This window comes from Macaca mulatta, chromosome 1 (genome assembly GCF_049350105.2).
Source record: "Macaca mulatta isolate MMU2019108-1 chromosome 1, T2T-MMU8v2.0, whole genome shotgun sequence".
Taxonomy (NCBI): domain Eukaryota; kingdom Metazoa; phylum Chordata; class Mammalia; order Primates; family Cercopithecidae; genus Macaca; species Macaca mulatta.
Window position 1 is genome coordinate 183495254 of NC_133406.1, and position 25162 is coordinate 183520415.

Below are 25162 nucleotides of genomic sequence, written 5' to 3' on the forward strand. Positions count from 1 at the left end.
TAGTAAGATGATAGTTTAAATGTAAAAATGGATTTTCTTCAGGAAAAAAAGCTATAGAAAAATTACTCCTGAATAACTAATAATAGAATGGATATCTGTACACCCCTGATCATAACAGCATTACTTTCAGTAGCCAAAAGGTAGAAGTGACCCATGCCTGTAGATGGATGAATACAAAATGTTGTATATACAGACAGTGAAATTCTATGGAGCTCTCAAATGAAAGAAAATTCTCACATGTGCTACAATGTGTATGAGCCTTGAAGACATTATGCTGAGTGAATTAAGCCAGACACAAAAGACAAATATGGTATGATATCATTTATATGGATTACTTAACATAGTCACAGTCATAAAGACAGAAAGTAGAATGGTGATTGCCAGAGACCAGGGAAAAGAAAAAAATGAAGTGTTATTATTTAGTAGGCATGAGGTTTCAATTTGGGAAGATGGAATCTTTTGGAGATGAATGTGGTGATGGTTGCACAGAAACGTGAATGTATTTAATGCCCCTTAACTGCACGCTGAAAAATAGTTAAAATGGTACTTTGTATGTTATGTATTTTACCACAATAAAAAATAACTAGGTGCAACTCTCATGATGGAGTACCTCCTATATACTAGACGCGTGTTAGTTTACATACATTATTCAGTTTCATTCTCGCAACATTCCTATGAGGTGATACTAATAGCTACTTTATCAAGTATATATTATGTGCCAGGCATTGTGGCAAGCCCTTTATAAGTACCAGGTCATTTAATCCTCACAACAACCCTAGGAGGTAGATGGTACTATTATTCTCATTTTATAGTTGAAGATAGCAAGGACGGAAAAGTTTACATAACTTGCTGGCTGTGAGGGATGACAGAGGCAGGATTAGAACCTAGGCAGTCTGGCTCCTGAGTCCTTTTGTTTAACAACGATGCCTATTATCTCTCAAGATAAATCTTTTCTAAGTTCACCCACGTTTTGTATTCTTTTTCTTTTTTAATTAGTTCAGGGGCACACGTGCAGGTTTGTTCTATAGGTAAACTCATGTCACAGGGTTTGTTGTACAGATTATTCTCTCAGCTAGGTACTAAGCCTAGTACCCAATAGTTATTTTTTCTCTTCCTCTCTCTCCTTCAACCCTCCACTCTCAACTAGGCTCCAATGTCTATTGTTCCCGCCTATGTGCCCATGAGTTCTCATCATTTTGCTCCTGTTTATAAGTGAGAACATGTGGTATTTGGCTTTCTGTTCCTGTATTAGTTTGTTAGGGATAATGGCCTCCAACTCCATCTACATTCCCACAAAAGATGTGGTCTCATTCCTTTTTATGACTGCATAGTACTCCATGGTGTATATGTACAACATTTTCTTTGGTCAGTCAGGTGCAGCCATAAGAGGAGACATTGGAGAGCCTCTGGAAACAAACAAACAAACAAACAAACAGTTTGTTATACTCACAGGTCCTAGAGACTGGAGCACAGCACACCACACAGAGCCACATGGGAAAGACACCAGGGTGGTCAGGAGGCAAAAGACAAGGAGCAGAAGGGGGAGACCTAAGGCCACTCCTTTATCGGGATTGGCAATCCAAGGCAAGGCAGGTCACAGCAAGTGATTGGCTAGTTCGAATCGTTTTGTCTGGCTCTAAGCTGTAGGGGTGATCCCCCTCTGCCCCAAGATAGTGGAGGCAGAGGAATATTGCTTTCTGGGGTGTATGAACCAGGCAGAGGAGGGATGACTCTGGATTGGTTAGTTTGCATATCAAAGACATGCTCCTGGCTGGGTCCTTTATTATGTCTAAGAATTGAGAAACAGTCTCTCCCCAGTCAGAAAGATTTCTTAAGATGTCAAAACATCATATACAGACAATTTAAAAATATTTACAATACAACCCAGCATGTAGGAAGCAGAACTGGGATTTCACCTCAAGTCAACCTGAATAAAAAATCAATGCAATTTTCCTCTATATTATAGAAGGTGGGCCTATCTGGGGACGCCTTGGTAGAAGGGAGTTTAGGATGAAGGCACAAGCATTGGTAGTAAAAGGGCTTGAATTTGACAGGATTGCAAGCCTAATATAAGCTTTATCTGCCTTCATAAAAATATAGCTTCAAAACCCTGGGGAGGTGGGTTCTCTGTTCTGTAAAGACCATAGTTTGGAGACCCATGCTCAGTTCTGAACTCCACATTTTAAATTGGATATAGACAAATGGAAACATATTCTTATGAGGAGGATCCAGGCAACTGGGGACCTGGAAACTACGCTGAACCAAGACTTCTTGACACAGATGTGGCTCATATGATCTTTGGGAACACAGAATATGGTGAACTCTGGGCTTCTAGTCCTCCAGCATTCTTTATGGGAGCTTAGTAATGTGGATCAAGCCCAATTGAGAGATACTTTCACAATGATTTATATGCCCCAATATGTGATATCATCTCTAGTCTCTTCCATTACCATGACACTTGGTTTGTGTAATCAAAGGGACAAGGACAGAGGTAAAGGGTATCTGGTGTTTTATCTTGTCCGAGGGTCGTGTTTTGGGCTTTGCTGTTTTATCACGGACCCCATCATCAAATAGGCTGTGCCCAGATCATTGAAGTCCTAATTACCTTGATTTTAACTAATTAGGGTAGTTTGTGTTGTTTACTTTTATCTGCATCCTTACTCAAATGTGGCTAAACTGTCCCCAAAGAAAGATACCACCAAACCTTGTAGCACTATTTTTGATTCTTTAGCTGGACACAAAGAGAACAACAGTAAAATCATATCCGCCCAAAGCCATTTAGCTTTGTAGAGGACATGTTAGATCCCTAGTGGAGAATTAGGGAGGAAGTAGAGTTGAATGTTTTCTGTCTCACTTAGTCTACCCCAGTTTTGTTAGATTAACATTAGACTTCTGTAGCATCTGGCAATCTTAGCTTGTTAATATGCCTTAACAAAGGTCCTAAAAAATGGTTAAAAGGACTGAATATGTTTCAATCTGAAGTAAAGATGATAAGGGTCAGGGTACCCCATATTAATAGTTTTTCTTTTTTTGTTTTGTTTTTTGTTGGTGGTGGTTTGTTTGTTTTTGTTTTGTTTTGTTTTTGTTTGTTTTTGAGATGGAGTCTCACTTTGTCACCCAGGCCGGAGTGCAGTGGTGCGATCTTGGTTCACTGCAACCTCCGCCTCTCAGGTTCAAGTAATTCTCCTACCTCAGCCTCCCAAGTAGCTGGGTGTACAGGTGTGCGCTAGCACACCCTGCTAATTTATCTTGTATTTTAGTAAAGACAGGGTTTCACCATGTTGGCCAGGCTGGTCTTGAACTTCTGACCTCAGGTGATCCACCCCCCCCCCCCTTGGCCTCCCAAAAGTGTTCAGATTACAGGTGTGAGCCACCGTGCCTAACATTAACAGTCTTTATATGAATTGTCAAGTAGGAAGAGGAGCTGACTTGCTCTGTGTGACCTCAAGGAATGGAACCAGGACTAATTGATAGAAGTTTTAGGAGGTGGTTTCTGTTTATCAGTAAGAAGGCTTTTCTATCAGTCAGCAGTTAAATGGACTGCCTTTTGTGTGAGAGAGTTCACCGTCGCTGGGGGTATTCAAGCACCAACCATCTGATGAAATATTGTTGAAGAAAGTCAAGTAGAAGATAAGGTGCTGAACAAAGTCACATCTAAGTTGAATCCAGAGACTAATTTTAAGATTATGTTTTCTCTCACAGTCATATCTATTGATGCTTTTTATTTGAAAAACCTCCATTGGAGATTATGAGCAGAACAGTTTACTAAACCTTAGTCATTGCCCAGCAGGGGGCTGACTCAATGTGCAGCATGGGTTGTAAATGAAGGGTTTTTTTTTCCATATCAAAGAAATGGAAAACTGGGTCTTTATCATTTGGAATGACAGTCTTAGTTGTTTATCTCATCTGCAGTTTTTTTGCTTGAGCTTGACTGCACTTTTTTTTAAAACCAAGAAAAGAAACATTTGCGGAACGTGACAATAGCTAAAATCCAAAAGCTGTCAAAAATGTTTTGATCCCAATTAAAGAGACCCTTTGCAGCAATTTACACCCTGTCTTGAATTTCAAAGAACTCCTGATCCTAATCCTTATGTGAGTAAATTTTGTTTTATTATTAGCTTGTTGCAGGGAATAAATCAATAGTGAAAGCTGTTCATACATTTAGATACCTAGATATTGCTAATATATCATGATGTTACTAGGTCTGTAGACCAGACGGATGGATGACAAGGAAGGAGTTATGTCATCTTCATTTTGCAGATAAGGACAGTGAGATTCTGTGAGTGTCCCTGACCTGGCTGTTGACTCAGAAGAGACTTTTCAACTCCAAGACTTTCTAGTGAACCTCACTGACTCTCTTCTCTCTCCAGTCACCATTTCAATCCATATAATTATTATGACTTTATATCATAAAAAATGATACACACTGCAGGCCCCTACAAGTAAGTCTGTTTCTTAGGATGAAGGGCAGTGGCCTGCATCAACTTTTCAAGATGTTGCAACATCCTTGTTGCCACAGACACATGTGAATTTTGCTTATTCATTTGAATGAGCCAACACTTACTTAGAGCTATTAGACGCAACAATCTAAGTATGCTATGGCAATTCTATGAAGTAGACGCTATTATTATCACCATTTTGCAAATGGGAAAGCCAGGGTCCATATAATTTAACTCACACAGCTAACAAATGGCAGAGCTTGGTAGCTTGGTCCAGAATCTCTGATACTAGTGAGGTGTTACTAATAATAGCATACCAAATTTTATAAATGATTTTATAAAATCATTTTATGCTTTGATCTATATTAGAGCAGATTCCCTATTATCTCTGTCTTATTGTCACTGTTACTCACTTTCATTCTTTCCTGAGCTTTCCTGAGTGAAGACAAAAGGGGTGGAGTTACAACTGGGACTGCTTCATCCGTAGTTTGTCTTGGATAGATAGAATGTTGACAGTATAACCCATATATGATTAGGCAGTACAGGTTGAGTATCCCTTATCTGAAATGCTTGGGACCAGAAGTGTTTCAAATTTTAGAGTTTTTCAGATGTTGGAATATTTGTATTATATATACTTAACAGTTGAGCATCCTAAATCCAAAAATCCAAAATCTGAAATGCTCCAGTGAGCATTTCCTTTGAGCATCATGTCAGGTCTCAAAAAGTTTTGGACTTGGGAGAATTTTAGGTTTCAAATTTTTGGATATGGGATACTCAACTTGTAACATATTAGATGCCTACTCTATGCCATGTGCAGCCCTGTTTCCTGAGGATTTGAAGATGAATTGGTCACTGTCCTTGCCCCTGAGATGCGCATAGTTCATTAGTGAACCCAGACTCACAAAGAGAACTAACAGCTGCCAAGATCCTGGGCTACTCCCACCTCCTACCTGCTATGCCTTAGTTATTTTGTGCACATTTGCTGATTCTTAATCACGATGTTATTTCATTTTTTATGTAGTAAGTATTACCGGGCACCAGCTATGTGTGAGTCATTGTGTGATACAGATACAAGTGTGAACAGAGTTGTCCGTGTTCATAGACTGGGGTTTAACTTTGCCAAGAATGTTCCTGAAAAATTTCACTGACTTGGCAGTGGAGGAATGAGTTGGAGAGGACCAGAATAATTAAGTAAGGGAAGAGAAAACAGTATTTCTAAAGGCACAGATATATGGAAGAGAAAGATATATACGTGCATTCACTCAGGAAATAATTATTGGGTACCTGTATAAATACAGAGATAAATAAGGCCTCATCTTTGTGTTCATCACTATTGTCTATCTAGCTAGCACAATGACCCACACATAGCTGGTGCCCGGTAATACTTACTACACAAAAACTAAAATGACTTCATGATTAAGAATCAGCAAATGTACACAAAATGACTAAAACATAACAGGTAGGAGATGAGAGTGGCCCAGGATTCAATATTGTCCCTCAAAATAGATAGGTAATTGTGTTTTAAATACAGTAACTGCACTTAAATTTCAGGGCTGATTTAATAATTTATTCCTCAGTGAAAACCAGATGTCACCTTATTTGTGCCTCATCAAAAACAAGTCTGTTCTCCTTTCAGTTCAAACTGGATGTTTTGAGCAAGGTTTGGAGAGAGCAAATGAGGTTGAGAAAGGGAAATGTCCCAGGGAAGAAGTTAGGAAAAAGCTAAGGAGGCTGTAGAGCATCACAGTGGGACCTGGTGGTCTCTAGGACCCAGAAGTATCTGGGATGTTGCTGTCATCCTGGACAGTGAGCAGTGCACAGGACTCTCACAAGACTGGGGATAAGGGCTAGCCTGTAAACATGACAGTGTGGTTTAGAGCAGGCTTTCATGGATCTGTCTCATTTGACATCCAACAGTTCTTGGAATTTTTTATTATCCCCCTTTTATAGAAGGATCAACTGAGGTACAGGTAGGTTAAATGACTTCATGAAGTTCCACCCTGGTCATTTGACCCCCAGGCTCCACTCTGGTCACCCGAAAGAAATTGAATTCAAATTAGAACTCTGTAATACCCAAGCTTATTTTCTTTCTTTTGTTTCAGAGATTCTCAACTTGATGGTTCTGTGTCTCTAAGGAGTGGTTAGGAAATGTATGTAGGCAGTTTGGTAGTCACAACTTTTTGCAGAGGGGTTGGTAATGCAGAAATTTAATTGTTAAAAGCCAAGGCTGCTAAATAATCTGCAATATTCAGGGCAGACGCATACAGCAGAAGATATTTTCCTATGCTATATGACTTTCTAATGTCTTTCTAGACATTCATGTAGATGAAAAACCTGTTGGTAATTATGTGAATTTAAAAAGCTAACTCTATTTAGCACATAAACAAAGTATTTTTACCCATATACATAATACTGAATTTTCCAGAAATGCAACTAGACTAAGGGAAAGATGAAATTATTTCTAGTTAACCAAAACTTTGTATCTTTTTACTAATATCTCTCCAATCTCCCCACCCAACCCTCCCTCTGATAACCACCATTCAACTCTCTGCTTTTATGAATTCAGTGTATAAATGAGATCACGTAATATTTGTCTTTCTGTTCCTGGCTTATTTCACTTAATATAATGTCCCCCAGGCTCATCCATGTTCTCCAAATGACAGGATTTTCTTTTTTGTGGCTTGATAGTATTTCATTGCATATATATACCACATTTTCTTTATGTATTTGTTCACTGATACCACACTTGATTCCATTTCTTGTCTATTATGAATAATGCTACAGTGAACATGGGAGTGCAGGTATCTCTTCAATACACTGATTTCATTTCTTTGGATATGTACGCAGTAGTAGGATTTCTGGGTCATACGGTAGTTTAAAGTAATTTTTCTTAATGTGTGTGTGTCTCTGTTTACTCATCCATAAGATGGAGATAATAAATGTACCTATGTCTTAGGGTTGGTGAAAGATTAATTTAGTCTTCTAAGACTTAGAATAGTGCAGAGTAAAGTAAAAAGCCCAAGGTGTTAAATAATATTACATTATTGGCTATATTGTCCTATCTCCTGTACAGTCTTTCTATGTCCTCTAAGCAGAATTAAGAAAGCCTTTTATGATGTCCCTGCTTCATCTTCTGCTTACTGTATCCTAGCACATGATCATCTGTGTCATAATGAGTTGACTCACACTCCCATCAGACTACAAGCTCCACACAAGGTACCCTGGCTCATTTATTGTTGTATCGGCGAGGCCTGGCATAGGAGACCCTGGCATATGACAGAGATGCTAACTGGTCATTGAAGGTAAAAGGGAAGACATTCAGGGATCGATAGAATGAAAGAGAGAGAAGGGAGGAACAAGGAAACAATGACTATGTCAGCTTACAATGAAATGCTAATCGTCTGGCCCTGATATTGGAGCCCAAGATGCTATGTACCAAAGATGCTAGTTTTGCCACGTAGACAGTAAAATATCCATGATTCAGAATTATCCAGTCATAGGATGTCAGGGATGGAAGCTCCCTTAGGCATGAACTAACCCACGCATTTGCGAATGAAGAGATCTGAAACCCAAAGAGAAGTGAGCCATGAGATCTCCCTATAAATTATTTGTAAAAGCCTATACTTGAACATTGCTCTGGACAGATTTGAGTCATTTTCTGATGCTCACAAAACAGGAAGCAGGGAGTGTCCTCTTCTTTTTCCTATTTTTTAAATTTTGCCTTTCTTTTCTCTACAATCTCTCCTCTCTAGACCACCCCATACTCTTTGCGTATTACATTCAATGTTCAGGGCTTCCACTGGCCCATGGCTGCCCTAGATCTATTTTAATGTCAAATAGATAGAACCTCTAAAGGGAAAAATTGGGTCTCTGTGTGGTTAGTGTTTTGTTGGATGATATCGGATTTTAATTTATCACAACAAAAAAAATCAATTCGTAGCTCAAAATCAACATATTTTTAGAAATTGGCACTGTCAGGAAGCTGCCTTCATGAGATAATTTATAGGACCAAGTCTGTAATTCATGACAGAGAAAAGGGATGTTCACAACACCCTGGGAAGTGAGACCATGAATGTTTTCAAGCAGATTTGGTCAACTCCGAAATGTTCTTAATGATTCCTTTTATCAGTCTTGGTCTTTAAAAAGCTATGGTGGTACTATTTTCTAAGCTAGTTGCTTTTACATGCTTGGCCTCATTTCACTGAATCCTCTAAGTGCTCAACTAAGAAGCCACTACTCCCATTAGACAGATGAGAAACTGAGACCCGAGGGGTTAAGCAACTTACACAAAAACAAATATCCAGCACACTGTGGAGCTGGAAACTGATCCCAGTATTATATGGTGCTAAGGCCCATGTTCTTTCCAGCTCCAGGCGTCGCGTCTCACCTCTTCATGGGCATAGTTAGGGCCTCTTGCAAGCAAATGATCATTCATCTGCTCACCAGGGGAGAAGTCAGACTGCACTTAGAGTTGTCAGCATGCAGACAGGCCCTGTGACTGAAGATTTACAGTGACTATTTGGGCCTCTGAAGAGATGGGGGAGGCACTAGTTTCAAAGATTCAGAGCCTAAAATTGCTGGGTGACCTTGGGGATGGCTCATCTGCTTGCGGGCCCCTGTTTCCCCGTCTGAAAACCAAGGGTCATATGACATACTTTTTCTTAAAGGGCCAGATGGTAAATACTTTAGGCTGCGAGGGTTATACAGAGTTTAAATAGTGCAACTATTTAATTTTGTCGCTGTGGCATCAAAGTCACTGCACACGATATGTAAGCAAATGACTGTGGCTACATTCTAATAAAACTTTATTTGTAAAAATAAAGTCATCTGCTGACTCTGTTCTGGTTGATTATTAAGGATTCTTCTAATTTTCTCATTCTGATCCCATGATGGGCCCATGAGCCCTTTGGCATTAGGGGATGAAGACTAGGTGAAAAGCTGTGGTTTTTTATTTCTGGATCCTTTGTTCACTGCTCTTTTGTGGCTGATTTTGGGATGAGTCATGAGTGTAGAGTGTTTTGCGTGAACTTTCAAGATAAATATTCATCTCTAAAGAACTGTATTATTTATTTATTTTTATTTTTGATTTTTCACTTTTTTTTTTTTGAGACTCTCACTCTTGTCTCCCAGGCTGGAGTGCCATGGCATGATCTCTGCTCGCTGCAACCTCCACCTCCCGGGTTCAAGCGATTTTCATGCCTCAGCCTCCCGTGTAGCTGGGATTACAGGCGCGTCCCACCACGCTGGCTAATTTTTGTATTTTTACCAAAGACAGGGTTTTGCCATGTTGGCCAGTCTGGTCTCGAACTCCTGACCTCAGGTGATCCACCCGCCTTGGCCTCCCAAAGTGCTGGGATTACAGGCGTGAACTACCACGCCCAGAGAGTATTATTTATTGCTACCGTTTGTTGAGTACTGATTGCCAGGCATGGTGCTAAGTACTTCACATAAATTTTTGTCATTGAATTATTACAATACAACTGTTAATTACATGTTATTATCCCCATTTTACAGATGAGGTGACTACGACTCAGGAAGGTTAGGTCACTGGAACAAAACTACTCTTAAATTTTCATCTATTTACTCAAAAGCTACTTATTGAGTACCTACTGTGTGCCAGGAAGTGTTCTCCAGGATTTGGCTACACTGGTGAACAAAATGAAGGTCCCCACTTGGTGGAGTTTACATTCTAAGGTGGAGAGACAGAGAGAAAAAATAGACGTACATAAATAATATAATCTGTTAGAAAATAATCAGTGTTACAGAAAAGGAAAAAAGCGAGGCAAGGTCAGGGCATTTTTCCACTGTACTTTCTTTGTCCTCATGAAAGGGCCTGTGACATGTGCGCTTTGTAAATCACAAATATTAACGTGCTCTGGGAGCGTCCTGTACCTTTGAGGGTCAACTGAGTAATAGAGAAAGACGCTTCTGAAAATTCTCATCCAAATTCCAGAGGCTGTTACACTTGATAAATCAGAGCTGTCCACTTGGGCGTCTCTGCTTTTATTTAGATGGCTGATTGCTTTATATGGGGTCTACTGCTTATTGTTTTTCTATCTCCCTCATTTGTTTTAAATTTTAATTTAAAACTCATTTTCCATGACTGTGCCGTGGTTATTTAATAGGTGCTTCTATTTTTATGAAGACACTCCTTAAGGGAGCTGTTTGTATCAAAATGATGATACTGTAATTAGGGACAGCACTGACATGAGGATTCTTTGTGCACCTCTCAAGTGCTTTGCAGAGATGGCCAGAGGTGGAGAAGCAATCATAGTTCTGGTTACAGCAAAGGAATGTGGTGTCATAGAAAGCAAGGGACTGGGTCAAAGTGAGAAGAGACTAGTGAAATTCATCTTTTAGTGGGGAGAGTTGTGTCTGAGGAAATGCAAGCTTGAACCTGGGGACAGGGTGATGGAGAGGGGCGCAGGGGCTGGGTGACCAGGATGGAGCCTGGGGCTGGGTGACCAGTGTTGTGGACAAAGGGCTAGATTTGCCATTAGCAGGCTTGAATTTGAAGAGTTACTTAGTTAGATGTATGCATATTGAACTGCAATGAGGAAAACGACAATGAAAACAATAGTAATGATAATGATTACGCTTACTATTTTGCCAGATCTTGCTGCAAGAGCTTGACATACCTGTCATTTCATACTTGATGAATCACTCAACCTCATAGTAGCTCAGTGTTCTCCTTTGGACTATGAGAGCATTAATTAGCTAGCCATAACAATTTTGGAAAATAGAGGTATTATCTCTTTTTTTATAGAATATGATGCCAACGTTCAGAGAGGTGCAGGGGCTTACCAAGATGTCTCAGCCAGTGAGGGGTGCCCTGTCTGCTACATTGTTTCATATCGCCCGTGTGCCTGCCAAAACAAAGAAATGGGTATGAGTGTATCCATTCTGTTCCAGATGTTACCTACAACAGAACGCTTCAGTGATTTACTGGCTTCCATTCTGTACTGAAGTTACTAACTATACATACTTAATTTTCGATTCTGGAATTAATAGTGAGGTGAATTTAACACCTTCACATTTTTAGATCCTATACTCAGTCACTACTTTTTTTCTTGGAATTTTCACTGTTTTTCTTTAAAATAAGAATAACCATGCCAAGCTGGTAAAGTCTCTGCATGCTCTTCTATTTGCGATATGAAAGATGGAGAGAATTTTAACAAAGAGAAACAAAAATGCTAGACTATACGTGACTTGAGGGCAGGGTCCATGATTTAGTCATCCTTGTATTTCCTACCTCCTGGCACATGATCAGCTCCCAGTAGGTATTTGTGGAATTGTACTGAATTTTTCATTGTAAAAGTCAAGAAGCCTTTGGTTCACCTCTTTGTCTAGCTATGCCTATAAACCTTTGATTGCTGTGGGTGGCATCTGAACTCTGTAAACTACCATCTCCCTGAGACAGAAAATGGCATCTCCACCACCTCTTCGGGTGGGCTGCAGTGGCACAACCCACTTTATTCCAGCCATGTCTGTCCTTCTCAGGGTTCCTTCAATTTGTACATGAGTAGAAGGTTGCATAAAATATATTAAAGCTTGCATATAATGTGTTAAATCTCAACCTTTGGTCTTATTAGTGACCTTAATGCATAAGTAACACATTTTTCCCTCATTTTTCTTTCTGTTTACCCATCCATCTATCTTGATTTCTTCCTTTTCCTCATCCTTTTCTCCTACTTTCATGTACCTGTAGTATATACTTGCCTTTTTTATTGCCATATGCATTTTTTCAAAGAGATTGTATAATACCTACTACATATAAGATATACAGTATAACCTGCTATAGAAGAAATATAATATCTTATGCAGATTGACAGGAAAGGAAAGTAGGTACTGTGTGTGGAGCACTACACTAATATTACAGTGTAAGTTCCTGACAGAGAGAAACTCTGCCTGATTATCTCTGCAGCGTGTGAGTCTCACCTCTTTTCTTCATCCTGTGCCCTGCCAGAGGAGGGAGCCCTCCCCAAAGGTGGGAGTCCCTTCAGGGACCTATGGGGTCTGCACCTCCAAAGTTTGATGCCTGTGTACCCTAGGTCCTGGAACATGTATACAGAACATGGGCAAGGATGATCTGAGGGATGAGAGGGAAAAAATTAGCCTAGTAGAGCTGCTGAGATGGTGAGAGATGAACTTGGGCATGTCGAATCTTCGGTGCTATGGCGACTGTGCTGAGTAAATTATGAACACTGACTCATTCTGTCATCACAATCACACTATGAACTATAGATATTACTAATGCCATTCTTCCACAGAAAGCAATGAACATGAGGCATGAGGCCAGGGTTGTAGGGTGGGAGGGACAGGCATTCTGAGCACTGAGGGCAAAAGCCAGTGACTTTTTGGTTCTGACTCAAGCCTCAAGCCTCACAGTCTGTCTGATGAGCACAAAGTCAGATGCAGTATTCAGCCATTTCAGCCCTAGGAAGCTTCTGTATTATGGCTTCCGCCAAACATTTCTATGGTGATCACCCCGATTCTCAGTCCCATCTCCAGGAGCCTCATTCATATAGCTCAGGGATTTACCTGCCAGATTAGATTTGACTTCTAAAAACTATTTAGAAAATTAGGAGATTGCAAATCGGCAAGAAATTACCAGAGAAATGTGGCCTCAATATTTAAATTAAAAATGCCAGCACCTCTAAAGACTGAGATCTGAATCTTTAATAATGTCTAAGGGATGTGCAGGCATTTTAAAGTTATATATTTAAAATTTTGAAAATAAAGTTTTTACTGGCAATTGCCTAAACTCAAGACAGTTATAACCTCACTTTTGAGGAGAAGATAGTTCATCTTCTGTATAAATGGCTCCAATGAGAGTGTCTGAGACTCTGAGATACTGAGATGCATCATCTCATGACTCTGACTGTGCTGTATGACATATTTACCCATGTGAATAGACACGCATACTCTTTCATGTTTATTTCCATGCTGTCAAAGTCTGTGTCTATATTTTCACTCCTTTATCTGTGTCCTTTGGTATAATCACCCACGCACTTAACAAAAACTTCTTCATCTGATCCGATAATAAAAGGAATCTCTTATGTTTGGGAATCTTTTTTTTTTTTTTTTTTTTGTAGTTTTCAAAGTACTTTCACTTTTTTCGTACAACTGATCCTCATATTAATCTTACAAGAGGCATATTACACATGCAGTTTTACTGGTGGTAGACCGTCTCTGCAAAGCACTTGAGAGGTGCACAAAGAATTGTCATATCAGTGCTGTGCCCAGTTAAGCTCAGAGTGCTTAATTGCTGGCTCAGAGTTACACAGTGATAGTTGATGGAGCCTGGTCCTTATGCTTTTTTCTATTTATAAAAGTATCATATATTTATTGTAGAAAATTTATAAAATACAGAAAAGCTATAAAGAAAGAAGTGCAAATTATATGAAATCTCACCACTTAGACATAAACCCAATCAAGATTTTGTTGTATATACACCACCATTCTTTACATAAAAATAATTTTTTTCAAAGTTGAAATTAAACTATACATGCTGCTTTGTAACCTATTTTTTACTTATCCACATTTTTCCAATAATTAAATATTCTTCTACAACAACATTTTCAATCAACATAAAGCATTCTAGCATAGGAGTATACCATAATTTAGTAAACACCATATTGTTAGCCATGCAGGTTCTATCTGTATCTTTGAGCACAGCTTTGTACACTACTGTCATTATTTCCTTCACTGAAATTCCAGGATTACTAGGTCAACATGTGTGGATATTTTTAAGGCTCTTGGTCTTTTTTTGATCAAATTATATTCTAAAAAGTTGTACTGCCAGATGTATGATGCAGTCTGTTTTACCACATATTTGCCAGCATGGAGTAGTGTCATTAAAAAAAAATTAACTTACTGATATTAAACTTTAGTTTTAATGCCTCTGTCCTAATTTCAGAATCTGCTCATGATGGTCACTATAGGGCAGCAATATAATTGTAAAGCAGGGCTTTTATACTGATGAGACTAATGGCCCTTTGGCTTTACCTACAAATCTGAATGACGCCAAAGGATATTGAGAATTAACTGAAGTTGGATTTCTCTTAGGACTTGGCCTATCATTCCCAAGGTGTTAACTGTCTGGACTGCCAATATTCCCGTAGTCATACGTTTTCACTGGCCTATGTTCAGGGTCATATTGTTGATTCTCCATATATGCATAAATGTCCCCAAGAGGAGAAAACTTGACAATCTTTATTACTATAATTTAAGATTTCTGATCATTGACTTTCAATCAAAATAAAATATATTTATATATTCTTTTCTTTGCATAAAGCTGTAGTATCTTGGGCAAGTAATTTCACCTCTCTGAGCCTAAGTTTTCTCCATTATGGGATGGAGAGGGGCATGACCCAGGCACTCTTTGGAAGTATTTTGCAAAAATTCGGGGAGAGAGAATGCACATTAAAGTTCTTGGCACTTTATAAAATTCTCCTTGATGATGTATATTATTTTTTTCATAAAAAAAAGAATAAAGTTAGCTTTCCACAAATATTTATTAATGAATAAGCTCCCCGTTTCTTGTTCTTCATTCTAGTAATTTTGTATAATTTATGGAGAACAGGTTTATTGAAGAAAGGGAATGTGGCCCAGATTCTGTCCAAATTTAGAATTAGTGGGATCTGAAATAATGAGATTTTTCTGTAGCCTCTTTCAGGATAGCTCTAGTATTCTCATGGCACTTATCTATTTGGTTTTCCACCTACGGTACCTCTGTTCCTGCAGTCTGGATGAGGTCTTCTAGAGAACTGAAGGCACCTTAAACCTCTTGAGGTTATTTCTCTAACCTCAGAGAATTTTCTGAACTAATCTGCCTTTGCCTTTATTTTTTCTTATGAAAGTATAAGAACATGTTTGGGAGAGCTAAGGCTAAATATTCCACAGGGTGTAAAATCCCATCCTTAAAAACCAGAGCTCCCATCAGCACCTTGGAGAAGTCATTTGTTTTTCCGTTGCTGATACTCTCATCTGTAAAAATAACGTTCTTCTATCAAACATTTACCGAGCATCCACTGTGTACCAGGCACTGGGATATGAAGATGAATCAGAGAAACCTCTTGCTCCACAGGCCTCATAATCTAGCAGTCAAGTAAACCAGCAATTACACAACAGTGTGATAAGCAACATCTTGGTGTGGCTGCCTCTCTTCAAATTCACATGTGTGCCTCTCTCCTAATGACCTAACAAGCAAAGCACAGGGAATCATTCTCATTAAATGAGCAGATGCTGTTTAATTGATCATACAGGCGATGTTTGCAAAATAGAGGTATAATACAGAGATACTATGTAGAGAAGAAACTCACAGAACTGAAAATATCAGAGAGACTGTGAAAATGATCTCAGCCTCATGTCTGCCTGACCCCCCACAAGCAGAGAAAACCACCTTTTTTTTTTTACCTTAAGTTTTGGGATACATGTGCAGAACATGTAGATTTGTTACATAGGTATACGTGTGCCGTAAGGGTTTGCTGCACCTACTGACCTGTCCTCTAAGTTCTTTCCCCTTGCCCACCACCTTCCTAGCCAAATGCAGAAAACTGAAACTGGGCCCCTTCCTTACACCTTATACAAAAATTAACTCAAGATGGATTAAAGATTTAAATGTAAAACCCAAAACCATAAAAACCCTAGAAGAAAACCTAGGCAATACCATTCAGAACATAGGCATGGGCAAAGGCTTCGTGATGAAAACCACATTCAGTTCTAAAATGTGCCGAGTTTTCTTTTTTCTTTTTCTTTTTTTTTTTTATTCAGTGAACATTTATTAAGTAGTGTTTCTCAAGTGAAGCATAAATTAGCATTTCCAGTTGGGACAATTCCTTTTTTTGCAAGGCTGCCCTATGCACTGTAGGACATTTGGAATCCCTTCCCCCACTTCCCTGATGCCCTGTGCAGATACCTAAAGACATCTTTCGTAGTGACAAGCAGAAGGATACTTTTACATATTTCCAACTCTCTACCTGGTAGAAGAGTGAGGGAGTGAGGGGTCCTGGTCTTGTGTGAGAGATATTGGATAGCAAATATGTTCTTTGCACAAGTATGCTTCCTCCTTCTCCTCCTCCTCTTCCTTCTTCTTCTTTTTAAATTTTTCTGCTTAGGACATTCTTCTCCTGTCTCCCCCTACCCACTCTCTCTTTGCCCTTCCTTTATCTGGCTGACTCCAGTTTATCCTACAGACCTCTCAGCTCAGGCACTATTTCCTCAGGAATTCTTCCCTGATTGACAAACCTAGGTTAGATGTCTCTCTTTTGCCCTTCCACACACTAGCCACTTCTATTATAGTACTTACTAAATGTGCTGTACAAGGTGGAAGCAACCCAAATGCCCATGGATAGATGAGTAAACAAAATGTGCTATACATATACAATGGAATCCTATTCACCTGTAAGAGGGAAAGAAATTCTGACACATGCCTTATTATGGATGAAGCCTGAAGACTCTGCTAAGTGAACCAGTCACAAAAGGGACAAATATTATATGATTCTTCTTACATGAGGTTCCTATGGTAGTCAAACTCATAGAGACAGAAAGTAGAATGATGGTTACCAGGGACTGCAAGGAGGAGGGAATGGGAGTTAGTGTTTAACAGGTGCAGAGTTTCAGTTTGGGAAGATGGAAAAGTTTAATGGATGGATGGTGGTGATGGTTGCACAATAATGTGAATGTACTTAATGCCACTGAACTGTACACTTAAAATGGTAAAAATGGTCAATCTTAGGTGTATTTTACTGCAGTAAAAAATGTGTTCTAATTGGGTGTTTAGTGGCAGCATACCTTCCTATGATTTAAGATTCCTTGAAATCACGAGCACTGGTTTTCACCAGTGTGTTCACAGTACTAAACCCATATCTTGTAGATAGAAGGTGCTCACTTAAAACAATTATGTTGAATAAATGAATGAATGTAAAAATGATCTCATTTCATTATATCAGACTAATGTATTTCTTATTTTACAGATAAGGAAATTCAAATTCAGAGATAAGTAGTGACCTTACTGACATCACAGAAGTAGTAGATGTTGAAGTCAGTATTGAAACCCAGGTGTTGTCAACTCCAGTCCAAAAAAATATTCCTTCCATTGGGCTAGCCTTTGTTTGTTGTCACTTTCTACACATAGCTGAACTTAGAGAAAGTAGAGGCAGAGAAATTCACCTGAAATGCCATATCTGACATTAAAAATGAATTTAGAAGACTAAAAAGAGGTTGGGAAAGGAAGAAAGAAAAAGAGGCTGATAAAGAACTTTCCCTGGGATATAGTCACTTTTCATTTGCTTTTTGTTTTTTCCAATCTCTTGCCATGTAGCCAAAAGAACTGACAATGGTGAGATTGATTGGGCAGTCAACTGTTTCCCAAGGGCTGTGACAGAATCCCAATCTCTTAGGTAATTTAACGTGGAAGAGGGTTTTGCTGTAGGGAACCACCCACATGGTTGGGGATGGACAAGATGATTTAATAGGCCTCTTCCTGCCCTAATTGCTAATCTTCCTTGTGGAAACCCCCTTCTCATGCTGCATTAAAGACTCCACTAATTTGTTTATATATAAATTCAAGCTACTTCAGTTCTGTCACACTTCTGAGAGGTTCCCATTCAAGAGTCTTTGGCTTGTACCACCCATTAGGATTTACTGATAAGAAAGATGCATTATACGTTTTATTACCTTGTCTACAGAGCACATGTGACAACTATAAAGTACATTCATGTATACTATGAATAACTGTCAGGGTAATTGATAAAGTGGTCTGTAATAAAGGTAACTGGAATGGCATTCCTAGAAGCTGAGGTCTCTAAGTGCTCAAGAGGAGGGGGGAAAGACACTAAATAAATCCAGTCTTTCAGAAATTCCCTGGCATTAAAAAAAAAGTAGCCAACCAGAATCCTTAGGCCTACATTTCACTTTCAAGTATAATTATTTTATGTTGCAATTCATATCTGCTGACACATTGGAATCAACTCAAATAAAGGAATGCCATAAATCTTGCATTGTTTGGATTAAGCAAATGTTGGTGCTGGAAGAAGTCAGGGAGGGAACTGCCCTGTGTGTAAATAGTTTAAGAATCAAATCACTGGAAAAGACGTAGATCCAGTTGAGACAAGTGGTCCACCAGCAGTCTTTCAGCCTCAGTTTAAACATTCAAAGCAGCGATAGCTTAGCACTTATCTTTGTAGGTGAATTATACCCGACCATTATAAGAATATTCATAACAGTAACTGACACTGTCACTTATGGGCTTCTACTCTATGTCAGGTACCTGTCTATACTGCTGTTTTATCATCATAAATGCGAGGTATTTCTAGCTGCGTTATCTCAAGCATGTTACTTAACTTCTCTGTACCCCAGATTATTCATCAGACAATGGAAACAGTTATAGTGTAAAATCACAGGTGTATTGAGAAGATTAAACAAGGTGACATATGTAAAGTGCCTAGAACAGTGTCTGGCACGGAGTAAGTGATCAGAAAGAATAAACTAACATTGATCATTATTTCCATCTTAGAAATAAGAAAACCAGTCATAGAGAAGTTAAGAAATGTACACAAGGTAGCTGATGAAGGATTTGAACCCGGGTCTTCTAGATTCCAAACTGTAAATTCATTCTACAATTTCTGCCTGTCTGCTACATTCTCTCCATGTTAACTTCATACATTGGTCCTTATTCTTTTTTAGCATAGAAGGCAGGAGCTACATATACATGCCTGTTATTCTCCCAGTCTGTTTTAGGCTGAGGGAGGTGAAGATGGAATAATCTTTCTTGGTGGAATATTTCACCTTAACTGGGATCTGCTAATATATGTTGTGTCTTAATACATATTTATCTTGTCCAAACATGAATTATATGACCCCTTCAAACTTCCAATCAGTTTTGCAGTATGGCCTATACTTCCTTTTCCTTTCATGAAAATTTGTTGATATTGTTATAGCAGCTCTACACTGTCATTAGAGAGTCTGTTCGAATGATGACTAATCATTGTTGACACCTTGCATGGTTGTATATTTTTCTCCTCCAGCTGTTTTGCAATTAGACTAATCTTGTGAAGTAGATAAAATATCAGAGAAGGAATCAGATCCAAGAGATAGGCCACCTCTATATGCTTATACCTATATGCCTTGTACTGAAAGATATACACCAACTCTTTCTCTGACTACCTGAGTATCCTTGAAAGTAAGTCACAGGGCCGTGTCTTCACTTAAGCCTGGCTGTATTCTCAGCCTTTGGCTCCTGATGCAGCAGGCCAGCTGAACACCAGGTCAGAGTGTTGTGCTGAGGCAGTGTCAGAACCAGACTACCATCTCCCTTCCCCACACCCTCTCAAAAATCCCATTACTTTCATGAGCCTTTTATAACTAGGACCAGAAGGGAAGTGGACTTCAACATTTTGGAAATATTTTCAGTGCGAGAGCACCTGAAAAACTGAGCTTAGAAACCATAACAGCACCTAGATCCAAGAAAAGATGAGTGGAGAAGATAACAAGTTCAATACTGGCTCCACCTGCGAGCTACATTGTCTTGGCAGGTTTTACTAATGCCCTGGAACTCAGTTTCTTCTTTTGTAAATAATAACATATACCGCACTGCACCGAGGTCTTGAACTGTACTATGCATGTCAGAAAGGCCTGGAAAATGGCACAATGCTCTGTTACTGCTAGTTGCCTCGAAAATGAAGAGATGGCGTTATTTGATAATAAAAATAGAAGTTCATAGGAGGGCTCCATAGCTCACCAGCTCTGTGATCTTGGGGACTTAATCAGCCTGAGCCTCACTGTCTTCATCTATAAAATGGGTAGCTTTGTCTTAATTCTCCACACCTGCTTCGCAGAGCGGCTGTGTGGCTCCAATATGATGTAAGTGAAAGTGTGTGTTTAAAAGTTGAACTCTACAGCCATCTGCAAATATTAGCTACTATGTTTATTACAGGGATGGCCAGCCAGTAGAGTGTCTCCTTTGTCCTTGCCAATTGAAAAGTGCTTTTTTATATGCAGTACATTTTCCCATGTAAAAAAAAAAAAACCCTACTTTTCACTGCAAGAGCTCCAGCTTTTTCAGCCAAATGACTCTTCTCACCAATTCTGTATCTTAATTGGAGACAGAATTGGAGAGAGAATAGGGAGGAAACAGAAGTCAAAGCCAGGAATCATCCAGCTTTTTCCATGTAGGTACAAATTAGAAGATCTGTGACTGTCTTCGACTCTCATTTTGCTGTCTGCCGGACAATGTTTGCACAGTGCCGGGATGAAGTAACTAAGATCTCTATTCAGGATAAATGCTAGTTCGGCTTTGTACTGAAAGATATATGCCAGGATATAAAAAGAATTCTCTCCATGGTGCTCCTATTAATTCATAGCAGTTATAGAGAGCTGTAAAAAGCCGCCTAATTACTTCTTTCTCCTGCTGTATATTTCAAGGATGGCAGGTATCCTAGTAGATTCAAGGTAAATCTGGTATTAAAGCCATTGGGCTATAATCTTTTTTTCCACCATCTTGTCTGCAAGAGACAATATTGACCCTAAGAACATTTTGTCCTTGGGCTTCCTTTATCATTGTGTGAGTGGGGGAGACACTGAACTGTCCACGTTGCTTCTGCTGGTCTCTGCTTGGCCACTTGTATAATAAAATGAGGACAGTGTATCTTATGGCTGGATATAGATCAGTTTGGAAAACACCAGAAAACACTAGGATAGCTTCTCCCAACCTGCTTGCTTGCTTGCTTGCTTTCTCTCTCTCTCTCTCACCCAGGCTGGAGTGCAATGGCGTGATCTCAGCTCACTGCAGTCTCCACCTCCTGGGTTCAAGTGATTCTCCTGCCTCAGCCTGCTGAGTAGTTGGGATTACAGGCACACACCACTAGGCCCGGCTAATTTTTGTATTTCTGGTAGAGGTAGGGTTTCACCATGTTGGTCAGGCTGGTCTTGAACTCCTGACCTCGTGATCCACCTGCCTTGGCCTCCCAAAGTGCTGGGATTACAGGCATGAGCCACTATGCCAGGCCTCCCAACCTGCTTTCTAAGCAAATCCACACTAAACTGCTCAGCATGCCAAGATGAGAAGCGTGTCCCCAACAGTTTTTGGACACAGTCTGTAGGGCTTTGGAAAGCCCAGCCACAGAGGTCTCTGCCATGTTCATGATACATGAGACCATAGATGGTAGGGACAGATGGACGGGCAGCCCCACATCACAGGTGAACTATGGAGACAGGAATGACTGCTTTTATGTCACCTTGCTGAACAACTTTCCCCATAGCCTGATGTGGTTACATCATTTGTTTGATAATCAGGCACTTTGAAGAGAGGTTTCAACGCAGTCTAACTTCGATCTCTTCTTTACAAGAACTCTATTCTTTTGAAAAATGCCCCATTCCCTCATTACCCAAAGCACAGCCAGGGCTTCCACAAGTTGGAGTGTATTCACTTTTAAGAAGCCTGCTCAGAGAAGACCCCAGCCCATGTTGCCTTCCTCCTGAGCCTTCCCCCAACTGAAAGCCCTCCTTTTCCTTTCTGAATACCCAGGAAGCCTCTGGCCATGCTTCTAGAACTGTGATATGCAATACAATAGCCGTTAGCCACGGGTGACTATTTAGATTTAAATTTAAATCAATCACAATAAAATAAAATTTAAGAACTCATTTTCTCAGTCACACTGGGCTCATTTCAAGTGTCACATGTAGCTGGTGACTCCTTTATTGGACAGTGCAAATATAGAACATTTCCATGATCACACAAAGCTTTCAGACTGGGCTGTTCTAGAATATGTCTCACTCTGTCCTGTGATGAAAATGCCCACTTCTTACTGAGGACCATCTCTGTGACAACCCCCATGCTAAGTGCTTTGTAATCCCCAAAACATTTCTAAAATTGAGTGTGATTTAATATATAAGAAACCCTGAGGCTTGGTGGTGATAGGTAACTTGTCCGGGACACATAGCTGGTAAGTAGCAGAGCTGGGATTAGGCCCTGGGTCTGCCTGCCCTGAAGCTGGAATTAGGCCCTGGGTCTGTCTGCCCTCTTAGCCACAATGCTACACTCACTGGAGATATCCGAATCCTGCAGTAAATGCAGGTGCCTCCTGTGTTTGTTTCTGTTTAACGTCTTCTGTGAGCCGGTAAGACAGAGATGGAGCTGCAGCATGAGACTGGGCGGGTGCTTGCACTAGGGTGTGTTCAGGATGGTGTTGGCCATGCACTGCACACTTTACATGCATTTATCCCGTGTAATTCTCCTAATAACCCCATTATATGGATACTATTATTATCTCTACAGATAGATAAAAAAAAAAAGGACAGCTTACAAAGTTAAGCAACATGGTGATGGTTAAGTGGCAGAGCCTGAAATGGAACCCAGATGGTCTGAATTCAGAAGTCCTTGTCATGACCACCAGGTCTTGCTGCTTCAACTCATCTTACTCTGATTTTAATCTCACTCCAAACAGAAGCGTTCTCAGCTTCTTCTCAATATGGAGGACCTCAGAGAATCCTCTGCTTGCTTTGGGGAAGCAAACAGAGCAAAATATCCGAGTGAAGCGGATGCTTCTGAGTGCAGGAGCTTATGTAGTCCCTGGAGAGCTGGCCTTGGTCAAGCCTCACCCTTTCCTTCATACTGAAGTGCTAATCGATGCAGCAAATATACCTGATTGACTTCTTGTCAGAGCCCCATTTTGCAACAATGGACAACATCTTCTGTAATTTGAAAACTGATTACAGAGCTAACTATCCTGGTTTGCTTTTTTTTCTTCTTAACATAAATGGAATTCTCTCTAAGAAAGAGCAGAAGCTTTTCCGGTTGATTCTGATACATTTCCAAGGCGGTTTCTTTGCCAACCCCGTTTTAAGTGAATCTATTAAATTACAGTAACTGAACTTGAAGATACAGCAAAGAAGAAAATAGCATCATCTTCATTCCATTTTCTTTCCTTAAAAATTCTGAGCCTAATAAAAAGGATAAACATTCATAAACAGCATTTGTTCCATTTTCTCATATATCTGTAGTGGTCTATTCACAAATTCTACCTATAACGTTGGTGCATCTGAAATCCTAAATACAAAATGGCTGGGGGAGTAGATGAGAACATAGTGAGTGATCCCTTGTTCTACATTCATGTATTGACCAGGGAAGGGAATTTAAACAAGGATCACCAAGGCAGGGAGACAAGGTCAGTTTCCATAGAAACTAATTCATACAGTGACTTTGAGGCATCACCAAAAACAGCAGGGAAGGGTTCCATCCTAGAGTTGAACTGTACTCTAAGAGTATGTGCGTTTTGAATTCTTTGGTCATCCTTCTCAAATACTCCTCAGGAGTAGTGGTATTTATGAGTATTTACGAGAAAGATCACATGCTTTGGGATGAGAAAGGTCTGGATTTCAGTCTCTGCTATATATACTTAGTAGTTAAAAGAGTAGACTTTAAAATCAAGCTATAAAGAAACACTTCCTGGATCTAGAGCCAGAGTTGACAAAACTACAATGGCCTATAGGCCAAATGTAGCATACCATCGGTTTTTGTATGATTGCAAGCTAAGAATAGCGTTTACATTTTTTAATAGTTGAAAAAATCAAAATGAAAATAACATTTCACACTATGCAAAAATTATATGAAGTTCAAATTTCAATGTCCATAAATAAAATTTCATGGTAATACAATCACACTCATCTGTTTCCATATTACCTATGGCTGCTTTTGCACTATAAGGGCAGCATTGAGTTGTTGCCACAGAAGCAGTATGATCCACAAAGCAGAAGATATTTATTGTCTGGTCCTTGACAGAAAAATTCTGCCAACCCCTAATCTAGAATTTTAGAAGTTAAAATTACTTAAGGTCTTTGTACCTCAATTTCCCCATCTGAGAAATAGAGTTAATAATAGTAGCCAAATCCTTAAATAGTAGCCTCAAATTCCTCATCTATAAAATGGAGGTAATAATACCTATTTTACAGGATTTCTGAAAGGATTAGTGGGGTAGCCTATCAGTAACAATAATGGCCAAGTTTTCTTTAGCACTTAACTGACAAATGTGAAAAACAAGACATGGAATGTTTAAGTGATTTGCTGAACCCACCCACGTGGTAAGTGACAGAGCTGAGTTATGAAACAGGCCATTCTCAGAGCCTGCAGCTTAGCTCTAAAAACTGTCATCTAACCTCAGTGCCCTTCAGGGAGTGAGTCTGTTCACCCCCCTTTTCATCCCCTTACCCCCACAGTGGTGTGTTCCTCATGCCTGTGTTTGCCACTGTTGCCATTCTATTTAATTTTGTTAGTCCTTCATGTTTCTGCCTCCAGCATTCATTTAGAATTGTATTGTAATTGATTGAATGTGGATTTGTCATCATTTCTAAAATGTGGTTTTCTTGAGCTTGAAAACTGTTTCTTTTCATCTTTTTACTCCCTACTGTCTAGCATGCCACCTGGCCCATTATTAGGGTTGAATTAGCATTTGCCAATTATCTGAATGAACAAATGGGTGAATGAACAAAAAATTGATTTGTTTGTACATCTTCTTACATTCATCCAATTGGGCTTCTTTGGGTGATATTTATTTTAAAACATTTGGTGTATAGCTGACCTGAAAGCGCATGTGCAAAGGAATTGGTACTCATGGGTAGCCTACATTATGACTGGCCCCTTGAGTTTACAGGAAATTGGAGAAAAACACATTAGCCTCCTAGTTGAAAGAGGCATTTTCAGCTTGCTCTCTACCTGTGCTTGGCAG

General features: G+C 39.5%; 1 protein-coding gene across 27 annotated transcripts in view; it reads left to right on the forward strand.

Annotated features, from left to right (window-relative positions):
• The window catches only part of DAB1 (DAB adaptor protein 1), a 429613-nt gene that overhangs the window by 289734 nt on the left and 114717 nt on the right, over positions 1–25162 (forward strand). The gene's annotated exons all lie outside the window — the stretch shown is intronic.